Consider the following 19,309-nt stretch of genomic DNA (forward strand, 5'->3'; position numbering starts at 1 on the left):
GAAAGGTTTTGAGGTGACCTTTTATGTCAAAAATCACATACCAATTCTAGAAAAACTTTCAATTGAAGTAGTTGTGTTCTCTTTGGAGAGTTTCTTGGAGTGCTAAATGTGTTTAATTTGCCTTGCAGTTTTTGTGTTCTAATATCTAGGTCTAAAAAAACCTCTTTGTATTGGTACAGAGTTATATGAAGTGAGTCTTTTGCACAGATATGGATGGGAGATAAAAGCACTGAAACTTACTAACAAAGGATGCTATATTAGCAGTGTATTATTTGATATCTATAAGGCAGTGCTTCTAGAGAACTCAGGAGACTTTTCCCAGTGGTCATTTCCATCTCTCTTCCCATTAAATAAATAAGCATCCTAAGTAAACATTCTAATGTTCGGAGTGCTCTTTATGATCACTTTTGAGGAGTTGGCTAGACTCAAGCACAGTTTTTAGAAACTTTCATTCTTTCTACTATCATAGTTGCATTTTATGTCTGAAATTTCTGTGTCTTTAAGATCATCTTTATGATGGATATTATCCTCCTTTCCTGTGGATCATTTAGCATATTGGGATCTATACAAAATCTTCTAGTTTGGCAGCTTCCTGTTCACATGTATTCTGTCTTTGAGCTCCTCTTCTGTGCTTCTGAGTAGACTATGAAAGAGAAGGATGAAGGGAGGTGTGATGGCTGAGGGTTGAAAAAAAATTTTTTTTGTTTTCTGCTTTCAGGGAGTGAACCAAGGGCCTCATGCATGGTAGGCAGGTGCTTTACCACTGAGCTACATCCCCAGTCCTTTTTATTTTTTATATTGAGACAGGGTCTTGCTCAGTTGTCCAGGCTGGCCTCAAATTTGTAATCCTTCTGCCTCAGCCTCACAAGTAGCTGGGATTAAAGGCATGTGCCATTGTGCCTGGCTAGGGATCATTTTTTTAAAAGGCATGCAAAACCAGTCATTTCCATGTGACTAGCTGCTACCAGAAACCAAGTAATGTCCTGTCATCATAGATTAGGCAGCTGCTTTGTAGGACTGGAACTCATTGTGTTAGTGTGTGTCTGGTACTTGAGGAGGGATCTAAGGACACAGTTTATTTTCAAGAGCTGTTTTCCTTGTGATGCTCTTCTTTCCTGATGGGTATTTCTGTTCTGAGCTAAGTGGTAGGGGTGGGCAGCTGGGAAAAAGGTGCAGAGTTATATGAAGTGAGTCTTTTGCACAAGTATGGCTGGGCGATAGAAACACTGTTACTGATTTGTTTTCTCTTTTCTTTTCCTTCTGCTTTTTCAGTGCTGTGGATTAACCCAGGGACTTGCAAAAGCTAAGCATGTGCTCTATCACTGAGCTGTACTCCCAGTCCTGATGATTTTCTTTATGTCTTACAGCTCCCTATCAACCTACTAAAGTCTTCTTTTCTTTCCTTCTTGATTCTCTTCTGAAGAAACTCTCCATTCATTTAAATTATAAAATGAGTGAAAACCACTAAAAATTAAATAAGAGGAGAGTTGTACCGTAAGCCTCACTTTAGAAGTACAAAATGGGTGACAGGGCCACTGCTTCTTATCTCAGAAGCAGGAACACTACTACTCCTATTGCATGGGCTGCTATAACACTGAACTGCATTTAATCCATCACTGTGATGCAAGAAAATGAGAGTAGAGTCATCTTTCAGCAAGCTCTCAGAGAAGGAGAGTGTGCTACTGTTGTCAATAAGCATTTGAGACTCTGTATACTGATGCTCCATACTTAATCCACTTTGTTTATTAGATTAATCAAGGTCGCACAGTCATTGTACTATTGCTATGAGTCTCGGGGGGATGTTAGTCTGAGAGTGTGTTGTTACTTGCCTCCCACATGCAGCTTATGCCAAGCCAATGACAGCTAATGCCCAAGAGACCACCATGGTGTCTGCCTAACAGAAGAACAGCATTTCTGCAAAGTGGGTGTCCTTTCCTTCAGGTGAACCTAATACTATATGGATAAAAAGCTGGAGCTCCTCTTAAGAGCATCTTTTTTTTTTTTTAAATTAACATTATAAAAGGGCTTTTTTCAAATTTATGTGAAAAAAATCAGCATTCCCTTTTACATTTAAGTATCTGTGTGAGTTGATTGCCAAAGAAATTGGTTTGCAAATGTGTAAGGGTATTTTAACAACAGCTCCTATTCAGTGAATATTTTGTTATTGGGCTAAGTGCTTTCAAATCCATTATTAGCCGGACTAGTCTTCACAATGACCTCTTCAGGTAGGTGCATTTACTATCATCCCTGAATTTCAGAAGAGCTATCTATGGACACATAGGTATGGAGGCTAATGAGCTTTGAGCCCAGGACTCTCTGATTCCTGAGCATTCACTCTTTTAATAAATTCCTCAACCTAGACTGATGTCTGTAACAGAGGGACAGGCACCGCTCTGCAAGGATCACATAGATTTCCAACGTCTGTCCTCAGCTACTGTTCAGTGATTGAATGCCCTGGAGCTTGGTTGTTGGACAGTGATGACTAGAATTAGAAGTTGGTTGGCAGGAGAGTTATTTTCTTTCCTACTCTCATTGCAACTCACTGTCCCTGTAACCTAGGGCAATTTAGGTCAGAAAAGGACAAACACAGCCAAGCTCTTGAAAATGTTATGTGGGATTGCTCACGCCCAGATGACCAACATCTGTGTAATGATTTCATTCAAGAACAAACACAAACAACCACCATTAAACTCGTTTCTTTTATATTATTATTTTTTTTGTCTTGTGTGCAATCTCAACACTGAATAGAGTGCTCTCAGAACAAATGCACTTGGTTGAAAGAGAAGTAGTTACTCAGGAGACAGCTTAGTATAATGAGTCAGTTCCCATATTGTTACTGAGCAGGACTTGGTGGTTAGAAGACTCTGGAGGGTAAAATTTGCTGTAATTAAAATAAATTAATTGGCAGGTTTGTGCAAAATATAGGTTTTACTGTTTTGATTCCAGAGAAGCCAAATAAGGACATTATATTTATGGTATTTTTTTCAGTACATTTTTTCATGCCAAGAATTGGGCCATTAAAATTTTTTTATTTGGCATTAATGATGGGAAGACATTATGAGAGGTAAGGCAGACAGAATTACATTTCTGTTGGAGGGAAGAGCAAATCTCTCAGCCCTACATATTTTTCAGAGTTCAGACCAAATGGAGAGTTTAGATCAAATGGAGATCTTCAGACAGGAATTCATGGACCCAGAAACTTTCTAAAGGATATGTCCTGGATGTGATAATAAGGGGTATTGGTAGATTTCAGGAATGCTATTTTTAGATCTCAACTTTCATATACTCTTTGTTCCCTGTAGTCTTCTGTTCTAATAGACACTCACCCTCCCCCTTGCCAAGAGAAAGGCCAGTCTCAGTTGTTTTCTTAATATTATCAGGGTGCTGTTTGAGACCCTGGGGTGAAAAAACACCTGTGCTCTGAACAAAGGAGTGATTGAAATGGTAGTGTTGGTGTTGATGAAAATTAATGATTCTAATGACAGGATAACAAATACTTTTGCAATTCATGTGGCATCCAATTCTTTATTTTCCACAAAATTGAAAGAGGACTTAATTGAGTTGTCAGTTGATCATTAAAAATAATTTTGGTGATAGATCACTCTGAGATTTTTTTTGGCATACATCCCAGAAGGAATTCAAACTATAGAGGAAAATTATTAAAGCAAACTTAAATTTCCATGTAGTTACTTGCATGAACAAGTTTTCTCAGCTTTTAGATTAAAAAAGGGGATGGGTCAGATAAGAATAAAATTGATGCCTCTTTTAGAAATATTCCTCTATACATACCTAATTTAATTACAAAAGGACCTCATCTGTCTCATTATGAGCTGAATTTTTAAAGCAGCTTATTTTTATTCTTAATAGTTATAGAATATTTAATATTTATGTTTTTATCCATTATATAAAACTGACAACAAATATAAATCAGCCCTGATACACAAGTAATTTGAATCTTATGGTCTTAAGAAACTTAAAAGTTAACATTTGTATTTTAAAAATTTCTTTTGATCATAAAATATTTATATTTATGTGTAATTTTTTGTTTCCTGTGACCATGATATTTATATACATGTAACAATTTTCATTGTTATGCATCTATAGTAAACTTACTTCTTATTATGTCTTTCCATCATTAATGCCAAATAAAAAAATTTTAATGGCCCAATTATCTTTGTACTTATTTTACAAAAATACATGATATAATGACTAATAAAATGTTCAAACATAAAAAATACTTTATATAAAGATAAAAATCTGTGAGGATAGTGCAGTGGAAATAATTCAAGGATAAATATAAGGAATAAAGGAAAATAAAGTCTTTTCACCCACGCTATTTCAGGTTCTTTCTTTCATGTGTAATGGTAAAAAGCAAGTTGATGTCTTGATTCAGGTGGATACATTTTAGAGAATCATGTTATAGTTTAATTTTCAAGTGTTATTATTCAGTGCCTTGGAAATATAGATCGTTTTTCACTGTTTAAAATTGCAATGAAAAATATTATTAAGATGTCAACTTAAAAATGTACAAGGGAAAACATAGTTGTCATAAATCTTTTAATAGGCTTGCAAACAAAAATAATTTAGAAAGCAGTGAGATAAAGCATCATATGGTGACGATGAGGAACTAGTATTCTGGGAATGCAAAATGTAAGTGAGAGGAAGCCCTAAAACCTAAATCCAGGGTGGATTCCCTGGAACCATTTGAGGTCAGAGTGAAGGAGAGGTGTTGGAAATTGTACCTTTCACTATCCTATGATGGTGGTGAGAACTGTTAATTAAAATAGTCATTTTAAATATTATTATTTAAAAGCCTGCATTTATTCCCCATATTAGTGTGCATTTGTGTTTGTGTGTGTTGGGGGTGGTTCTTGTGGTGATAAGGAGTTTTTGGTCCTTTTCCTAGATAAAAGTAATATGAAGGGATCTTGTGGTTTTATGCAAGATGACACCCCCACACCACTCCTTTTTGTCATAGGTCATCAGAAGCTGCCCCTTAAATTTGAGCAGCAAGTTCAATGAGTTTCTGAACCACGAAAGCTCTTGGTAACACACAGCTCAAGCCAGTAAAGGTAGAGTGTGTCTTGAGGAAGATGGCGGTCTTTTCCAAATGGGGCGTGTGGAACAATTTCTGTTTTTAGTGATAGGTACCTTCTCAGGTTGTATGGCCTTGTCTGATGGGATGCCATGGACTCTTACAGTCAACTGGAAGTTCAGAGGTCATCAGCTAGTCAAGGCTCGGAGTGGGTGGGCATGGTCCAGGCTATGGTGCAGATCATACCTGGCGGGCTATTGCAGAGCCAAGATGAAGATGGAGAAACTGGATAGAATTGGTGCAGAGGAGGATGGTGGGGAGAGATGAGGAGGATGGAAAAAACCTGCAAGGGAAGGCCACAGGGGTCCTCTCTGAGGCTCTTTATGGATCACGTGCCTAGGGCTGTGGCAGGAGGCCTAGTCTTCCCCACTGCCCCCCCACCCCTGGCCCTGTCAGCACCCCACAGGTGTCAGGCTGCACAGACTCCTTGCTTTCTTGCCTTATCTATTTTAGTCAGTGCACAACTGGACATAATGCTGCTTAGGTAGCCTTTCTCAAAGGCCATTTTCCACTTGGAATGGCCAGTGAAAATGTCTGACTGTGGGTTTTTGCTGGGGCAGCTCCTGCCTTGGGCATTTCCAAGCTTTCCCTCAGCTGGTATAGCCATGACCGTGGTCTCTTGCAGTTCTTGATGGCACATTGAGTATACGCTACCCTTTGGGAGCAGGTGATTCCTAAATATTGCCTAACAAACAACTATTTGGAAACCAGACTCGATCCCAGTGGAACCCTTTCAAACTAGCTGCTGACTGCCTTAAAAAGAGCAGTACAGGCTTCAAAGCCTCTTCTGTTTGGCTCTGTTATTAATCTCTTTAGGAAATGATTCCTTAGGGAACCAGGATAAGAGGGCCTGCTGCCTACAAAACAGCTGACTTGCCACTAAGCCTTTAGAAAGAGACAATGGAAAATAATCTGGTACAACAAGGGCTATTGTCCGGAAGTGACATTTCCCCTTCCCTCTAGTTGAAACAGTTGTGTTCAGACATGGAAAAGCAATTATAAATTGGGGAGGGGGCTGGGAGTCATCTCCTTTTGCTATTTCTTTGTCACAGAGTGCATGAAGGAAGTCCTGCTTTGTTCTACTTTGTTTCCTTTCTGGTGTTTGGACAGAATGTCTGTAAAATCTGACACTTATCAGGCAAACCTATAGAATGTCAGAGGGATTACATTGGATTCTGGGTATTCATTGGTTGGCCTTTGAGCTGTTGACATGCCAGATGTGTTTGACATCAGGGAAATGATAAATGTCCATGTGATCACACTGATTGTCACATGTATGCTTGTTGATTAGTTTGTTCAGATATGAGACTGTCCTCTGGGGTCTGGTATACTAATGAGATCTTTCTTTATAACAGAGTGTCATTTTTACATGTGCATCATATAGCAGAAAATAAAGTTTAATGCCTTATAGTTTTAAAATTGGAAATACCAAAAAAGCAGGGAAAAAGTACCAAAATCTCTCTAAAATCCTTATGCCAGAAATAACCTATTATTATTCTTTAAGGCATTGCCTTCCTGTCTTTTAAAATTTTTACTTATGTATTTGATGTATTTTTATTGTAACAGGATCATATACCATTTAGGGTTATGGTTTTTCTATTTAATGACAGATTGGTCAAGAATTAATCTCTCTTGCAGAAGATGAATACTGGAAAACTTGAATTTCTGTAATTTTAAGTAATAGTGTTGCCTGGTTTTGAAGGGAACAGTTGCCTAGATTTTTACCTCTGTTTCTAACACTGGCATTGAGTTTCAAAAATTCACTGGTTCTCTTTACATGGAAGATGGGTTACCTGGTTTTTGACTGAGGTCATATGCTTCTGGTGGTTCACTTTCCGTTAGGAGAAGAAGACACACCCTCTGAGAGATCTGGTCAAAAATCCCTTCCTAGAGAAATCCAGACCTTCACAGAGAGGCTGGTGCATTAAATTCGGCCATCAAGAAGAAGGTGTCTCACTTTTCTTATTTCAGAAGTATTTTTGAAGGTATTTTCTCTAGCTAAGTGGGATGTTTGGCTTCTGGGTGGAAGATATTTCCTTAAATTACTCTGAAGAATCCCAAGATGCATGGTGGAATGAGATTGACATCATTACCCTAAGTCCATGTATGAAGACATGAATGGTATGAATATACTTTGTATATAACCAGAGATATGAAAATTTTGCTCTATATGTGTAACATGAGTTGTAATGCATTCTGCTGTCATATATAACAAATTAGAATAAAATTTTTTTTTAAAAAAGAATCCCAAGATGCATAGCACAGAAAAGTTACTGGAATATTTGCTTTAAATTTCATTTGGACAGTGTTATGTCCCCCACCCCGCTTTCATATATGGAAGTCTTAACGCAGTACTTTAGAATAGAACTACATGTAGATAGAGGCCTTTGAACAGGTGACTAAGTTAAAAAGAGACATTTAGGGTGGGCCCTAATCCAGTCTGATTGGTGTTCTTTTGAGATGAAATTTGACTTACAACAAGATATGAGGGGGGTGTGTGTATACAGAGGGATGACCAAGTGAGGACACAGCGAAGAGGGCGGCCATCTGTTAGTTAAAGAGAGGCCTCAGAGCAAACCAGTTTTGCTAGCACCTCATTCTTGAACTTTTAGTCTTCCAGAACTGTGAGAAAGTGAATTTCTTTTGTGCAAGCTGACCAGTCTGTGGCAGTTTGTTTTGGCAGCCCTAGACAACTATAATAAGGGTGCTAAAAGAATCCTTGAAATATTAGAAATGTCTTTTCCAATTATAATAATATAGAGAAAAATTCAATGTGTATGTGAAGAAGACACCTTAGAGGATCAGGGGGATGGACTAGGGGATGATGGTACTTAGGTAGATGCAGGATTTTGGTCAAGTTCTAGCTACCAAATCCTGTGGTCCATTTGGTGTGTTCCATTGTGTTATTATGCTTTATAACTTACATCTGTGTATCATTATGTGATTCCCCCCTCCATGGATTAAATATAGTAAAGATAAAAGAAAAAAGTTAAATATAAAACAAGGCAAAATACTTGTTTACATGGATTATACTTAGTGAAATAAAATATGACATGGTCAAAATTCTTATTACTATTCATTTTCATCATTTTTCTTTTCATTAGTTATTTCTTTATGGGAAATAGGTTAATTATTTTTTTCATTTAAGAGGAAAATTAATATCAGAAGTGAACCATTCAGCCTTGCCAATGAGATAGGAAAATGCAGAGCTTAAGCCATTGAAGCATGATTCTGAAATATCTGTGCTTTGAAGGAGGGTCAGAACTGTCTGTGAAAGCTTTTTTAACATTTAGACTAGAATATATTTACCAGGCTTTTGAAAGTAAGCTGTGGGTGTTTAGTGAAAGTGGTTCTGAACCATGTTCATGTCAGTTTAGCTTTTTTTTTTTTTTTTGTTACTATGACTAGAAATTTTTCATGTTGCTAAATTACATTTTAAATGAATAGAAGTGGTTATAAGGTAAAATATCTGACTGGATTACTGTGGTAGAAAGGCTTTTTAAAACTTTTCTTTAAAGCACATATGGTACTAGTTCTGAGTATGCTGTGGCCCTGGGTGACAGTATTTTGTGTATCTTGATAATTATTTATGGAGAGACATTTTACTTCAGGATTTCTTGGATTACTTGAGCATATCATCATGTTTTCTGGATACTGAAAGTCTTCTTTTAATACCCTAATTAATTTTTTACTTAAGAACATTTTTGTAAAAGATGTTTAATATCCTACCCTCTTGGACTATTGTGAATGTAGCTTAATCTTTTGTGTAGTTAAGCAAGGCCATCATTATGAAGACAATGCTTGTTCTGCAATATGGTGTGGCTCTGAAGCTACTGTGATAAGTATAAGTTTGCACCTATGGTAAATAATCCTAAATTTATTTCCTTCTTTGTGTCTGTGCGTGCTTTTAATTTTTTTTTTTTGCCTTTTCTTCTCTCCTATTTGTTTTCAGACCATCACTTATAATTTTCTTGGCTATTTTTGCAGTTTCTTTCCTCCTCATAATTTTCTGCCTCTGCTTTGCTTATGGAAATGGAGATGGTAGCAAGTGAATTTATAGTGGTCATGTATAAATCAGAGGCCCAAGAAACTTGGTTTCAGGAAAAACTGCTCATGGAATTTATGGTATCATAGCTGAGTTACTCAACTGTTCAAACTAATAGCTTCTATTGCATGCTTGTTGTAGGTGAGCCCCACCCAGTGCTGGTCATCTCTCTGATTTAGGCTATGAATGAGCCTGTAGGTGATTTGTCCCCTCTCTTATCAGTTATGATCATTAGTTTTTGCATTTGAAAAATTCAAGTTCTTGTTTCTTTCAGACCTGATTCGACTTTGGAATAGAGGCTAAAATTCTCATCAAAGGCTACAGGAGAATAGGGATTGACACCAAAGTTCTGGGATAGTCCATAAATGCATAATTGATGTTCATCTCCTACTTCTGCCTCCCTTAGCTATTGGCATGCTATTTTTCAGATATTTTGCAAGTCAACCACAGAAAAAATTTTTATAATACCTTGTCCCATACTAAATTCTTTCTTTAAAAAAATCAAGTATTTGTAAAATTCTTGTAATTCTTAATTGAATCTTCCAGAGATTTAAATTATCTTGTTCTAAATGACACTTTAAATTTTGTGCTTAAAATTTCATCCATCAAGCTGTGTTGGTACCAGTTAGAAAACTAACTTTGGAGTAAAAGTGAGAATACAAGTGTATGTGTACTTTCTTACCAAAGACCACACAGGGTGCTGATGTTTTCGTTTGAGGTCTGCCATGCTTGAATTGCAATTTTTCATGGATTTCTGACCCAAACTGGGACAACAGATGTACCTGATTTTCCCCTTCAGTGATTTACAAATATAGTTATAAATAGAATTAAAAAGTGTTCTTCAGCGATGGTCAGGGTTTACCTTATCTCCCTGTACTGTTTAACCATGTTTTTAAAGGAGCTTTTTGCAAGTGTGATAGCAGGTCACCTGAGGTGAGTGACTTTGAGACTTGGACTTTGAGATCTAGATGAACATGCATGGGAGTGATGGACATAAGGTAGAAAATATCTAGTTCTCCTTCCGTGTAGGCCAAATGGAAGGCACTTTGAATTATTGAATACTTTAACGAGTTTTCAAAACTCACTTCTAGATCATTTTACAACAAAGTTTAAAGGCAGTTTAAAAGTTGATCGAGGGGCTGGGGATGTGGCTCAGTGCTACAGCAACTTTCCTGGCATGTGTGAGGTCCTGGGTTTGAACCCTAGTACAGCAAAAAACAAAACAAAACAAAAACAAAAATAAAACAAACAAACAAACAATCCAAAAAGAACCTTGACTGATAACTTTATATACATATATATATATATATATTTATATTTGTATATATGTGTGTATATATGTGTATATACATAGTTTATATATATATACACACACACATACATATATATATATGTATATATTTTACTAGTTAGTTTAGTACCTGATAAATTTTAGTTCAAACTGAGAAAATATTTTAAATACTCATGGGAAATAGTATTTTATACTGGAAAATGTGATATGTGGTGGATTTAATGATCCTAAAAAGTAATATGGTTTTCAAATTTTGATTTAGATGTAATTGTGATCATTACTGCGTTTTTACACAGTAAATGTATTTTTACACAGATAAATATACATTTATCTAAGGTAATAGATAGGATAATTGTTATTTAGAGATGGAGAGTGAGAAAGAGCTGGTAGGTTTTCTGCTGGCATAGGAGAAAGTCAAGGAGTCTTAATTTTATAAAACTCGTTAAGGTATTCAATAATTCAAAGTTTTAAATTAAAAGACTAAATAAGATCTTAAGAGAACATTTTTCTTTTAACTGAGGCAATAGTAGGCACAGAGTGGTCAATTGAATTACTTAAATTTTACTCAGACATGAACCAATGCTTAAAGAAACGGTACAAAGACTCACAGGCATTGAAAAGAAAGTAGAAAAGATGGCTATTCACATAAGAATGTGAGATTGCAGTTTTTGTTATTGACAACTTAAAATAAATTCCTTGAGTATATGTGACCCCCTCCTGTTAAATGTCTTTCTTGCTTCTCCTTTTGCTGAAAACATTTTAAGTTAATGAGCTGATTTCCTAATGTCTGTTATGGAATTTGTGGATTCTATAATAAAGTGAGTGTTCTCATGCCTTGTCTTTCACAAACATTTCTTGTCAAGGTAGGACTGGCTTCTATACAGCTGTGCACTGGAGAGTCATGAGTGACTGCAGCCAAGTCTGAATCCAGGCCGTCCGGCCCCTGGCCAGAAGCTTTGCCAGCTTAGCTGCTTGACCACCTGCTTCTGTTTTTCTGTTCCACTTGCAGATGGAGGATGTTTGCTCTTCTTCTGGCATCAACACCAATTTTTTAAAATTCCTTGGAAGAACTTGGAAAAGGGAGACAAGAGGTTGATCCATGTGCTGTAGTTTTGTTCCCTGAAAAATAACATCTCTTAATTGAGATCCTGGGACTCTGGTCCAGCCCTATATGCCATTGACCCAATGGAATTCTGTCTACTAATGACGAAAGCTTTGTAGTTGCAAATTATTGGAGACGTGTCCAAAGGGAACTTTGGAAATTATAAACTATGCCATGGCTTTTCCTCTGTCCTTCCCTATCAAATATACATTGGATTTCAATAAAGTAATGAGAATTTAAAACAGATGCAGTTGTCAGAATTTCTTCTTCCAAGCAATTACTTTAAAAGAAGTTACTTTAAACATTTAACGTATGTTTCTATGAAACTGCCATTCTTGAAAACAAAGGAAATTCTTACAGCCCGACGAGGTCAAATTTTTCTTTTCTTTCTTTCTTTCTTTCTTTTTTTTTTTTTTTAAACTTTAAGGGGTTTAGCTGGATTGCTACATCTTATTCTCTTGAGGGAACTGAACTTTAAATTTAAAGTCAAGTCTACTCTTAAAGGATTTGATTTAAAGGACACTGTAGGATCTGAAGACACCTCCAGTAACAAGATATGACCCAAGTAAATGTATAAGTTTTCCAGAGAGATTCCTTAAATCAACACACACACACACACACACACACACACACACACACACATTCGTACACACACAAAAATAGTAATATGGAAAGAGTTAGGAAGAGATCCTTTTTGATTCATAAACCTGATGATTGGTTTTTTATGCCGTTGTGTGTGATATGCCTTCCAGTAAACCTTGTTACGACATTGGCACGTTACCCATCTAATGTGGAAAAAAAGAAAGGATTAAGAAGAAAATTTTGGGTAGTCAATATTTTATGTGTGTACACTTACTAAACTCATCGAGTTGTTTATATTAAATATGTCTAGCTTTTTAATGCCAATCGTGCCTTTAAAAAGCGATTTATGAAAAGAAAAACAAAATACTTGTTCCTGGCACTGTTTTTTTTTTTTTTCCTGCTTTTTTTTCCATGGCATAGTTCCATTAACTCATTTATCTTGTCCCTAAAACATGCCTTTTAATTTCCCAAGATAATGCCACATCATGTTCACCTACGAGAATAGGCAGTTATACTCCATGTGTGGATGACGTCAAGTTATATTCTGTTGTGTATAACTAAAAACAAATAACTACCCAAAACAAAGAGCTCTTGACTCTCTTTGCTTCTTATAGATATGGTGTTTAGAAGTAGAAGGAAAAGAAGGCAGCATGTGATTCTCCTCTTGACAAAACAGAAGAGATATGACAGAAATGGCAAGGAAGTTTGGCACTTACTTACTCCTCAGTGGCAGCAGGGGTGCTCCTAGGATTGTGACAGTACAGCAGATACCAGAGGGAGATGGTTCCTGAAGGAGGACTGGGGGTGTTCAAGGTATTCCAAGCCTAGGCACCAGGTGAGAAGTGTGAAAAGCATGTGTAAGCACCAGCTTTCTTTGATCAACTTGTGTCATTAAGTGGTTCCTGGATGTTCTCATTTACCTTGATCTGCTTCTAACAGAATGTACCCTTACGGTTAATTCATTTTCTCAGAGAAAGATACATACTTGGTTTTTCCATTTTATATCACTTTAAGAAATTGAAATGACTTTCTATTTACATGTCAAGAGAACAGAATGGAATAATAGTTCTTATCTTAGATTTTATAACCCACTATATGTGCCCTTTGTAGACATGAATTGTCATTTTTGTTTGTTTGTTTGTTTGTTTGTTTCTAGGCACAGACTGAAGCCCATGTTGATATTCTGCTTAATATTAACAGTTTCTGCTGATGTTAGTATTTAGAAAGATACAGAATTTTTATTTCTTAGTGGATAGTTCTGTATCCCATGTGGTTATAATAATATGTTTATCACTATTAAGTGAAAGTTTCTGAATAGTGTGTAGTGGAACTCAGACCAGGGTTAATATTTTGTCACTTGCTAAATGTTTGGATCTCAGCTTCCTCATCTGTAAAAAGAGACAGTTCCACCTCAGGATGGCTGATGGACATTAAAGCATAATGGCCGGGATATTTAATGCTCCAGAAAGAGTTTTAAAGCTATGTGTAAGCACTGAGCACGAGACAGGCTCTCTGGTGACTCCTCAGATTGTTGAGAGAAAGGATATCAATCTGTTGAATGTCATGTAGATTCTGTGCATGTGTGCATGTATAAATGAAGTAGGGCACACTTAGTATACTAATTTCTGGCACAGAGTGAGTAAATAATTCAGGCAAGACAGGAAAATAACAAGAAAGATTAGTTTTATTTATTCGGTTTTTCAAAGCTTTATTATGCATGTATTTCATTAATATGGCTCTATGTAGATTTTTAAAACAGTAACAAAAGTATATATTTAAAGAGCATTGCATATGCTGTGTAACCACTAAAGATGTGCAGGAAAATCCTAATATGATGAGAGTGGGATAATAAGTATACTTACTTCTTTGGTTCATCATGTTTATTGAACTATATAATGAATATTTGTAAAGTACTTAGAAAGTATCTGCCTTGCCTGTACTAAGCTCTGTGCAAATGTTTGCTGAAAGTAAGATAAATAAATAATGAATAAGTAAATCAATGGGTCCTCTCTTTGGCTGTCACTAATTGTGCCAGGAGTGGGCACACAACCCAGAGACAGCCATCCATCAGCTGACACTGGCACGATTTTGGTCTAGCTCAAAAAGAAGCCCTGGGCCAGATTCTCTTCCAGGAAGTTATATTTGGGAAGTGAGAAATTAAGTCAATTAGCTGTGAGAAAGGGGATTCACAGCCCAGTGAAGAGGGTGGCCGTTAATGGATGCGTGCAACAAGGGACTCCATTGCCAGGGCAGGGATAAGAGTGGAGCATGTTGGGAGAAGAATGAGGAGGGTGGGAGAAGAGCAGAATGCCTGGCGAGTTAAGCCACACTGGAGTGGCAACCCCCACCCCATTCTTTTTGTTTATTTGTCTTATAACTTGAGTGAAGCTCTCTTCTTTGTGTGACAAGAACATGATGTGATTAGTCATTTACAATAACTAGCTTGGGATTTCTTAACTTACTTCTTTTTGGCGAATGATTATTTTCATTTAGAAAACAGCTACCTGTTGTTATAGGATGTGGCAGTAGGTACAGCAGCAGCTACAAGGGAGGAGAAATTGCCATCTGACCTTCCTACTCAGGGAGTGTTATGTTGCTGACAACATAATGAACAAAGAAATGTTACAAAGCAGTGTTTACCTCTTTAATGGAGTCAGGCATCCTTGGATAATTCAATAATGCTTGAGAACATCATATGTTTTGGTATAGGTGACTAGATCAGTAAGAAAAGGTTAAATTGTGTTTACTATGGCTGTGTTTTTCTTTCTTTCTTTTTAAACTATGGTAGAGATGCATGCAATTATTTTGGGAAGGTTTCCCTGAACACTAGGTCGAATACTCAGATGAACTTTGGACATTTTTATGAACCAGTATTCTTTTAGTTGCTAGTGATGAAAACCCATCTTGAAAATGTTGGCTCATATAACCAGTGGTGCAGGGGCAGAGCTGATTTTGGGGCAAAGCAGAAACCAAGAGGTTAAAGGGACTCTCTTATGACTCTGTTGCTTTTGCTTCAACTCACATGATTGGGGCTTTTAGGTAGGAAAAAGGAGAGAGACCATCTTCTTTTCAATGTCCACACACAAAATTCTAAGTCCTGCTTGGGTCACATGCCTGCTTCTAGATGTACCACTGTATCCAAGGGGGATGATGATCAAGATTGGGCCAATCTGGGTCCATATTTCCTGAGGCAAGGTGGGATACCACAGTGACAGCCCTGCCCCAGCTCTGCAGAGTGGAGGAGGGGCGGCCCCTGGGGGGAGGAGTGCTGGCAGACAGAGACAACATTTCCATTCTAGGCAATTGAATGGCAGAGTGTTTGTTATTCAGGAAACCACTCCTCCAGAGCTCTGCTCTCTTGATGCCAGATAAATGAGGTTTCACACCCTTTGGAATTACTTACTTGTTGGGAACATACAAAATAAAAATTGTGATGTTTAAGAAAATGACCTAACTACACATTTTTAAAAATAATGTGTATATATGTGTGTAAGCCATAATAAGGACTGATACCTTTTTTCACTAGCTATTTTAACAACCTTAATTCTAATAACATACCCTCATTTCTGTCCTCTGGATCCTAAAATCTTGGAAAGTTGAAGCCAGTCTGGATGGGCTTTAGCAGCTGTGAGTTTAGAATATTCTTTAGTTAGGATGCTTAGGATGCTGGATTTTTGTCATCCTTTTCTTAGAGTCACTGTGGGAGAAAGGAAAAAAGGAAACAAAATCTTTAGAGGACCTTTGTGACAAAGTAATTGTTATGCCAAGTTGGGTAAATGTCATAAGTGAACTATTGATATTACTTAAGTGGTCTAGAGAGACTGTTCCAGAGCTCAGGTTATCCCCGGGAGAGTGTAATCTACCCCTACCTTCCTTTCATAAATAAAGCATCCCTTACATCACGTAAATTAGCCCAACCACTCTAGACAGTAGCAGAGGATTTCACTTATCTATTTATTTATTTATTTATTACCCCTAAAAGACTTTCTGTTTGAAATTGGGATGCCGAACTAGTAAGCTGCTTTTGTGTTTCACAAGTTGATAGTACGATAAAGATAGATCACAGGATCAAAGAAAATCTTCTGATTATCCTTTCTGGTCTAATTAGAATTTATAAGAAATATAGCCTTCTATTGGGTTTTCCATGACAGACATGAAAGATGTATTTATCTTTTTATCTTTCTTTTCTGTTACTGTGGGTCTTGTTTGGTGCTGTTAACAACTGGGTTATATGGTAGAGTGTGAAATTTTCCTACTTGGATTCTGCAGTAGAAATCTGTCTTGCTCAGTTTTTAAGACCAGCACAACAAGTTTACCAGTTCATATTTTTTTCTGTTCATTTATACTGAACTTCTGTAGTTAATAGGAAATATGTTCTTTAACGAGTAGTTGAAGACTACTTATCACCAGTTAGATCTCCTAATAGAAAAGGAAGTTGTAGGAGATTTGTTGTTTTTAAAATGTTTCTGCACAGGTCGACTTTCAGGTTAGCTTAATTATGAAAATATGAAGACTCATTGGAGTTTATAATTCTTTCTGCCCATCCCCTTGCAAATATTAGTTAAATGTCTACATTTACCTGAGTAAAAGGTAAAGGAGCACAGGGTGATCCTGATGGTAGGCCCCAAGTCCTGCCTCACAGAGCCCAGAGTCCTTGTTAGCTTGTGAAAATATTTGCTAAGCCTGCAGTCTCAGGAAAAAGTGGTGAGATACAAACTGATGAGTGCAGTGATAGGATGTTTAATAGAGGCTATAGCCAAGCACAAGTAAAGTCCTCTAGAAAGATAAGTGTATAGAAGGTTAAAGTTTAGCAAATTAATTGTTGTTCCCTGCTGGAAGAACATTCTGTTTTCTTTCCTGCAGTGGCCACTGACCTCTGGCTGGGGAAACAGTGATGCCTCTTTAAGAAGACCACCCAGTGCTGTTCAGAGATTTCTGTGTAACCTCTGATTGCCACGTGCACATCCCTGATGATTTATTATAGATACTAAGATACTTTTCAGAGCAGGCTCCGTAGACTGTAGACTTTCTTTGTCACTACTGCTCCTCTGGCTCCTCCCTTGGGGCTCTTCTCAAGTGCCACTTTCCTGGGAAAACTTCACCTCTAATCCCCTGGAAACCTGGAGTGGTCACAGTCTCCCTCCCTCCCTTCTTTCCTTTCTTCCTTCCCTTTCTTCTTTCTTTCCCCCTCCCTTCCTCCCTCTCTTTCTTTCGATGATGATGATGATGATAATGATAATGATAATGATAATGATGATATCATCTTGCTATATTGCCCAGGCTAGTCTTGAACTCCTGGGCTCAAGTGATATTTCCACCTCTACCTCCCCAAGTAGATGGGGCTACAGGTGTCTCTGGAGTGGTCTTTGCTGCTTTTACATTCCCGGTGGCTTTCTGAAACCCTTGGAGCTCAATATCATAGCTGTTGCTTGTTTGGTTCTCTGGTACAGCCAGTGAAAGTACTTTTGCTTTCCTGGTTATATTATCCTACCAACTCTATTTGTAGAGATCCTTTTAGTGTCTCATTCGATATTCACAAAAGCCTTTTTGAGAGAGGCACAATTAGAACCTACGTTTGCAGATGAGCTGAGTCACAGAGTTGGATATTTATGGAGCATTTGCTTGGACTGCAGTGCACTGAGGTGGACAGATGGATACTAATAAGTATGATATGCTCAATTGTGTAGAAGTTTACAGCCTGACCAAGGAGAGAATTTGTACACAATTACAACAAATTGACATTTTATCTTGCAGAAAGTGGAAGGAGGGAATTGTGATTGGGAAGATGAAATCTTCTGGGGGGGGGATGTTGTGTACAGTTGGCTTCCAAGGGGGGTTGGTTCCAGGACACCCCTTATATAACAAAATCTGAAGGTGCTCAAGTCCCTTATAAACCATGGTTTAGGAGGGAAAGGGAAAATACTGGGGAATGACATTGGCCAAATTATATATAGTCATATTGTGTGTGTGGACAGATATGTAACAACAAATCCCACCATTATGTCCAACTATAATGTACCAATAAAATATGAAAAAAACTTTAAAAAACATGGTATAGTAATTGCATATCATGTACATGTATTCTCCCATATGCATTAACCCATTAAGCCCACATTTTCAATTCTGTGAAGATTTTAATGAAATTGACTCAGATACATTAAAATAGTTTGGAAATTATAATATAGAGTGTATATATCCTTTATTATCATTAAGAACAAAAATACAGATTGTCCTGTAAGGAGGACATGGGAACAGTATAATATCTTTTACATATATAAGATATACTATAAGTAGGATATTGAGCAAATACGATATCCTTTCATACATTACACAATATGTAAAGAAGTGCCTTTCATGACCTGTTCAACAATTCATTTTTGGAGGAAAGAAGCAAAACACTTCAAACAAAGGGTTATAATACATTTTTTGACAATATGTTTTTGGTTCACATGGCATGGTTTGTTCTGGTATTGTTGTTGCTCTTGCTGTTTGAGAATGATATGCCTTCTCATGTCAAATCTGATACCATCTTATATAGTACTAGGTCCAGGAGTGTTACAGTTGCTTCCTTCCCCATGGGTTCTCAATGCATCATTTTAGGTAGGCTAAGCTGATCTCTTTTGAAATCCAACACATTAATGAGATCCTTCTTATCTTTCTTCACAGATTTGTGAATAATTTATGCATTTACTAAATATATCAATTATGTTTAGTAAGTGAATAAAGGCCAATATCAATTTTTAGTTCTCATAGAAGTGGAATATTCAGAAATGAACCAGTCATGTTTATTTATCCCACCATTGAAATTGTTGCAGATACCTACTACCTTTAGTTGAGGCACATTAGCCTTTTTCTATTGTTGAAGTTTGCAAAATGCTTACATTGTACTGTAGTTTATTCTAACAAAGACATGTATAATCGCTTTACAATGAGAACTTCATTATTCATATCAAATTGGTAACTGTATAGCCCTCCTGCTTGTTTTTTTTTTTTTTTTTGATAGTGTTGTTGGTTTCAAAGGAACTTATGTAGTCTCAGTGCCAGTGGCTTGAAATACGATATTTCACATGTGTACTGACAAGTCACAACCAGTGAATAGGTTTTAAAAAAAAAAAAAGAGTGTAATTTTGGAGTGTAATTTTAGATTCTTTACCACTTTGAGCATTTGTAGAACTAGTTTCCTTCCAAGCAAAA

General features: G+C 36.9%; 1 protein-coding gene and 1 non-coding gene across 5 annotated transcripts in view; both read left to right on the plus strand.

The window, feature by feature from the left end:
• The window catches only part of Dock4 (dedicator of cytokinesis 4), a 437,803-nt gene that overhangs the window by 25,297 nt on the left and 393,197 nt on the right, over nt 1-19,309 (plus strand). The window lies entirely within an intron of this gene.
• LOC120892136 (small nucleolar RNA U13) lies at nt 12,221-12,324 on the plus strand. Its single transcript, XR_005736792.2, has one exon. It is a non-coding gene; the product is annotated as a small nucleolar RNA U13 (small nucleolar RNA).

The sequence above is a fragment of the Ictidomys tridecemlineatus genome, chromosome 2 (genome assembly GCF_052094955.1).
Source record: "Ictidomys tridecemlineatus isolate mIctTri1 chromosome 2, mIctTri1.hap1, whole genome shotgun sequence".
Lineage (NCBI taxonomy): Eukaryota > Metazoa > Chordata > Mammalia > Rodentia > Sciuridae > Ictidomys > Ictidomys tridecemlineatus.